Source organism: Gallinula chloropus (assembly GCF_964237585.1).
Source record: "Gallinula chloropus genome assembly, chromosome: 5".
Classification (NCBI taxonomy): domain Eukaryota; kingdom Metazoa; phylum Chordata; class Aves; order Gruiformes; family Rallidae; genus Gallinula; species Gallinula chloropus.
This window is the reverse complement of record NC_140090.1, coordinates 52,779,273-52,786,450: the sequence shown is the minus strand read 5'-3', so window position 1 is coordinate 52,786,450 and position 7,178 is coordinate 52,779,273.

Below are 7,178 nucleotides of genomic sequence, written 5' to 3'. Positions count from 1 at the left end.
TTGTTGAAGAATAAGCAAGGCAAGTTCAGAGATTGACTCGAGAGTGAACACGTTAATTAACATAATTAACTGAGGGAGCTGGGGATGTTTAGCCTGGAGAAAAGGAGGCTGAGGGGAGACCTTCTCACCACCTACAACTACCTGAAGGGAGGTTGTAGAGAGGTGGGCGATGGTCTCTTCAGCCAGGTAACAGAAGATAGAACAAGGGGAAATGACATGAAGCTGTGCCAGGGCAGGTTTAGATGGGATATTAGAAAAAGATTTTTTACTGAAAGAGTTGTCAGGGCCTGGAACAGGTTGCCCAGGGAAGGGGTTGAGTCACCTTCCCTGGATGTGTTTAAAAAAAGGGTATATAAGGTACTTAGGGATATGGTTTAGCATAGGATGGGAATGGTTGGACTCGATCTTCAAAGGTCTCTTCCAACCTTGTGATTCTTGTGATCTTGTGAAAGATATTTTCATATTTGCATTCCTCAAATACACATTCTATCTTAGCCACCTGCATATACAAAGAAACTGACAAACTCATTTTTAGACTGTAGCAAAAAATTCATGAAAAATAATGGGTTAAAACATTTTGTTTCCTTCTCAGGCAACAAGAAGAAAGATGATTAAGCTACTGGGCTGTAGTAATTTTTAAATTTTTTCAACACAGCAGCTTTTTAATAAATTCCCATCTAAACCACCTCTCAAATACAAGCAAACTATTTGACTACCGGTATAAATGTCCTTAAACACCCTCACACTCCCCAAACACTTTTATTGTTTGCTGTTTTTGGGAGGTTTGATGTTTATTTTGTATGATTAACAAAGCCACATCATGATGACCTGCATTTTTAGGTAACATGCAAGAGGAATCCATTTTTATGAAGAGACAGCAGACTCCAGATTAGGACCTAAAGGAAAGAAAAATAGCAAGAGGACAAGGAGGATTAATTATTATTATTTTTTTTTTAAAGCAGCTATTGGTTGGTTTAGTGCATTAAGAACAGGGCTTTTCAGCCATGAATAACAAACCGAAGCTGACCACAGGCATTAGGAAAAGAGCTGTAAGAGCAGACAAATCACTTCAGTTTCTCTCATAGCAGATGACTAAGATTAGCATGCCTGACAGCAATTTCAGCCAAGAACCATGCATGCTTACTCAAAGATATAGATACATATGAATCATCAACCTGAGCCTCATATTTTAAAGAAAAAAGAAAATTAAAAAAAAAAAAGCAGAAAAAAAATTTTCCAACTTCCCGTAGTCCTTCCTATAAATCCTGTAACTGCCAGAAAATATTGATGATACTTCAGATTTCTGGACCTCCAGGTCCTTATAAAAGATATAAAAAAAGCTGTGCTTGTTAATGCCTTTACATTATTATTTTGTTACTAAAACGTACTGCTTTATGAATGCCAGTACCTTATAGTGCTTTACATTTTAAAATTAAAGCCTCCTCATGTTTTTTCCTTTTACATTACAAAGATGATCTCCTTCCTTCACTCAAAATGCAAGTACCTGTTGTATATCAACAATTTTACTATCCATAGATCCATCAATGCCTGAATTTTGCAATGAGATTAATTTGAACCCATTTCAGATATTCACAGCATGCAAATCCACAGTGGTCACCCCTCAGGAACCAGATTCATGAGGCTGTCAACCCACACTAGTGGTCCTCTCCTGATTCAAATTCACAGCCAGTATTGGCTTAGTACATTAACAACGAGAAAGACTGAAGTGGCATTCTGGGGAGAGGTGAAGATAAAGCTGCAGAAGAGATTAATGAAATTCATGGAATTAAGTTGGATCCTTTGTGAAATTAGTGATGATCCTACAATCTATTTAAAAGCTTGTGATTCTCTTCACTAACTACCCAGTATGCTTTTTGGGTTGCACACAAAATATTCCTGTGGGATTTTTAGACATGACACTGGACATGGCTGCTTCAGTTCTTAAATACCGACGTAAGCTCATCAATAACACATAGAGAGGTCAAAAATAATTATACACAGACATTGCGATACTTATTATTAGCAGGCAGTAGAGCTTACTTTCATTTACCACAAACCTCCCACTTTTTCAAAAGGATCTTCCTATCTGTAGGACACAGCACCATCCTGTGGTCATTTCTAGAAACAACACCAGGAAAGACAATGCTCACGGAAACAAAGACTGGTACAAAAAGTTTCAGTTACCCACAGTATTTTCATTACAACCTCCTGCAATGCTAATGTAAAAATCCCAGTTTTCAATCCAAACACTATCAGTAGCTACAACCATAAGAAAATTCTTACAGCTTTTCCAAGGTGCTACTAATCGTAGACAGAACTGTGCAGTGTAATTTCCTGGTAAAATATATTAAGGAAAAAAAAGGTTTACAAGTACATAGTCTGGTCTTCCACTGCACTTTCCAGAACTCTAATGCAAGAATCCAAAATTTGACTTTATGGGGGGAGGGAGGGAAAAAGTCTTATAATTATCTTTACAATATACTGATAACAGTTTATATGATGCTCAGATATTAAAACTTTATGGCTACTGTAAAAAAAATATCTTTAAAGCTAAGATTATTCCTGATGAAAGGCAAAAAGAGAACAGAAATTTATCTTACTTCTTCCTGCTTTCAAATGAAAAGTGAACTCTATGGAGAGTAGCAATGAGATTTCTGCAATGAGAAAATAAGTTCTGAGATTTTACAGAATTGTGTACTCACAGATGAGAGATCCCCTTGATTGGTCTTCATTTGCTTGAATCATAAAAGAGTGTATTTAGCAGGCTATACCAGAAGCACCTGCATATTTTTGTAACTAACACGCCTAAGTACATAAGCTCAAATATCTTCATTTGGTTATCACTTCACAAAGGAATGTTGTACAGAGGGAACAGAAACCAACTACAGAACCCACTCCCACCCTGTTGTTTTTTTTTTTTTTTCTACTTGAAGAGCTTGAGACAAATTTATACAGATAAAACCAACTTGTAGTGAACTGGCATATGGTCAAATAGAAGAACTGATCAATTTTTACTTGCTTCTGGCCTTGCATGTCAGGGATAAAAAAAGCAGGAGAACCTGAACTTCGAGAGCACCAAGTATTTCTGAACACCACTGAACAGTAAGAGTGATCATTAGCAACTTACTCAAAGACTGTGGGTGAAAAAACCAAACATAAACGAGGTATTAAAAAGTAGGGAATTATTTAGTTACAGTATCATGATTCGCAAGTCATTACATTTTAAGGCAAAATCTTATAGTAACAAAACACATAACTAATGTGTACTAAAATAAGGTTATTTACTTAAAAATGATACATTGGACATAATCTGTGTACAGAACAAGCAATTCATGGTAAACTCAATAAGGCACCTTCTAAAGCAGATGCTGTACAAAATACATTAGTGTGTTACATTTTTAAAGGAGTATTCTACACTTCTGGCATATAACACACACAAGAGTGTGACCATTTGTCTTGTTCCACTCTTCTTTCATATTTTATTTACATCTTCTCTAGGTTAACTACAATGTTATTTATTCTTCTTGTATACAATATAGTACATTTCATTTTGGGCATGGCATGTCAGAGCACAAATGTCACTACATGATGTGGGCTTCTACAATTGCATTCAGAGGTAAAATATTACAAAGCAACAATTACAAGAGATTCATTCAGAAACCAGGAGTAATGTGCACTCCGCTTCTGCTATACCAACCAAGGCTAATGCCCCATGGCTCCATAAAGCACTGGTAATGTGCAGCATGGTGGCCACTTGGAGACATACCCCCATCTGGAACAAAGATTGCGGGCACAGGGTAAAGACTTTTGACTTCAGAGGCACTGTCAGAAGAATGTGGAAATGCTCAATCATTCTAATATTTGACATGAGCATGTAACTTCCCTTAAAAAAATATCTGCAATAGCCAGAGAATGCTTTTTCACTCAGTATCTTTGCTTTTCAAAGATTGTGAACAGTTAAAATACAGTCTGTGAAGTCAGAGTAGATTAAACGTATCCAAATTATGTTTTATTAGCACATTCAAATGGTCATTTAGATCAAGATCTAAAATTTGATTCTAGACTCTATGCAGGTAGAGTAAAATATTAATTTTACATTTTATTAAATACCTCAAAACAGACTGATTAAGAAAATAATTGGGGAAAGTGATGGATATTGGGAAAATTGTCTGTTTTTCAAGTAAAACTAAGGAACAACTACTTAGCAAGTAAAACTTGGTATAAACTCAAAACATAAGCCTACATTTTTCTTTAGGAACATCACATTCCTTGTGGAATTTCCAAGTTACCCTGGAATGCAGAAACTTTCCTTTTAGTTGCTGTGACAGTATGAATTTTATATGTGACTCAGATTATTTTCCATCTAACTGAAACCACGTGGACCAGGTTAAATACAGAAAAAACCCTCCATATATGATTGTTTAAGAACTTCCAAGGCACAGTCTTGATATTCCCCAAGATATTTTCCACATTTCTGACTTGTGTATTGCTACAAACAAACAAAAAACAAAACCAAAACCAGCCCCCCTCAAAACCCCCACTGTTTTGGGGGCTATTTGCTTCTGATAACAAGTGCATAAAATTCTGACCAACAAAATGAGATTAATCACACTTCTACAGGAGATTGCTATTACCCTCCCTGACCTTAAAGGCTTCTGAACTTCATAGTTTTGCATAAAGCAGCAACTCATCTTTAGAACCTGAACCAAGTGTGTAAAAACTAATGGGTTAACATTGAGTGATTCCTCCCCCAACCTGTGATTGCTAAAATAGCTGCACAGACACATTTAGGTTCCAAATAGTAATGACATTACATGGAATGTAGATATGTACATTCAAGTGCTTTATGCAACCAAGTCCATTAGCGGTAATGGGTTTTGGAGTATCAGGGAATCAAGGAATGCTAAAGATACAGCAGCCTCTGTTCAGGACAGTGACAACTCACGTGCATGATATGTTTATGAAACTAGTAAATTAAACATTGGAAAACTAAGATGAAGCTTATAGGTAAAAAGAACTTTTCCCTCAAAGATCTCTGCAGCAGTCAGCTAACTTCTGTGTTAAAGTGAATGTGTAAATCAATACTGGTCTTAGTCTACCAAAAATCACCATCCTATTTGTCCTGAAAATGCCTAAACAATGGAGGAGAAAAGTGAATAATTAAAATCAATCCAAACTACTATTTGCTGCAATGGCTTCCTGAAGACTTGGGAAAAATGAATTAAAAACTTCACAAAACAAGCTTACAGCTAATAACAGTGTGGCAACTTCTAAAAGAAATGAAAAAAAATACACCTCCATGCTCTCGAAGTTTAAGCTAGTAGGGTACCTACATACACATTTTTTTCTTTTTACCGAGAAGAGGAAAAAGAAAACACCTTATTCCCTTACTTTTTTTTTGGCTTATACCAAATATTTACCTGTGCAAAAATTATGTGCGAAGACGTGATTAACAAATTTCAAACTTGTTATATATTTCTTGGCAATGGACGGAGAAATATTCTTCTAAAAAGCCCTTTATCATGAGGATTGTGGCACAACATCATATATGTCTTGGTGTTCTCAAATAAGTTAAAATCATAACTGACACACCTATGAACTTTTCAGCCAGAATACATATTAATACTTAAAGGCATTACTGAACAAAAGTAATGACTTTATTTAAAAAAAAAGTCCCTTGAAATAGCTATTCTTCTATAAAATACGTAGAACTGTTAAATAAAGTCTGTACATCACAATAGAAAATAAAAATACTGCAATCTTTTGCCTGACCATTTACATTAGGTGAACTACAGAATTCAAACAAAAAATTTAACACATTAGAAGTTGTAATTGTTCAGAAATCACAAGTTCTGCATTACATTGTTTTCTATCAGTTGTATTTCCAAGAGAAATTTAAAAACGTATCAAAACAATCTCCATGTACATATTTTAAGAAATCAAATAATCTGGCATAAATCAGTCTGAAGTTTTAACATTTTTTTTTCATCAATTTTAATATTATTCCTAACTTTTTTCTTCAAATCTTGACTATGGCATATGTGTGTGTGCAACATGTACCTAATTGTATATAGGACTGGGTGGGTTTTTTTTAACTAAGGCAGAAAACACACCGTATAAATAATTTCCCTTTTTAAAGTTACCTAGAACAAGATTTACAGTACAAAGTTACAGGCACTTAAATTATCACATAGGTTCAATGGTTCCAATACTGTGTGTTCATTCTTCTGATGATTCATGCATTTGAAGCTTCAACTTGAGTTATGGTACTATTTTTCTAACTTCAAAGTTAGTTAGTGCCAAAGGAGTTATAAATTAGTAATTCTGCCTTACAGTAACTTCATGGAGGGGTCCTGGTTTTTAACCATCTTGCCTGGATCAGTGAAGGAAAGGAGGTAACTACCATTTCCTGTGCACGCCAAAATAGTTGGCACAATACGACCAAATTTTGCAATTATGTTAACTAACTTTATTCTCAAGCATTATCTTTCAATGCCATTCCTCCCAACTGTGCCTAACTAGAGCTTAATTTACCTTGTCTCAAATCTTGAATTTCCTAACTGTCCCCTAAATGGCCCACAGACACGGGCAGCCTCCTGCATTTACATCAGGGCAACCCAGCCCAAAATCTGTTGAAGACACATTGTGGATCTTACCTTCAACAGTTCACATACTCACTTCTCCTGGTCTTGACCTTCCTATATTCTCTAATCTTCTGAGTGCCTGGCCTGCATTTTCTGCTTTCTCTCTTTTTGGTCTGTGAATTAGACTGGTTCTCGAGCCTTTCAAAACTTATCTTCTGCTTAGTTTTGTCAACTGGTGAAAACGCAGGCTCCTACTGCTGACTGACACTTACCAGTAAGTCCCAATAAAGCAGAAAGGCAAAACACATCATCAATGTTCTTTCTGTTAAGATGTAAAGTAGTCTACAGCAAAAACAGTGGTCGCATGTGGCATTGTGAAAAATATGCCAAATTTCATAGCCATCCAATTATGGAGCCCACTAGATCATAAGACAACCAAGGCAGTCTGTACCTCTGAGAGCTTGACTCAAGCTCTCTACCGACTCAGGTAGCCATTCCTTAATTTATTAACAATTCACAATTTTACTATTCTCCTTGTGACCAAACCAAGAATAGAAATAAAATTAAAACTGAGATCCTGGAAGATAACTTAAT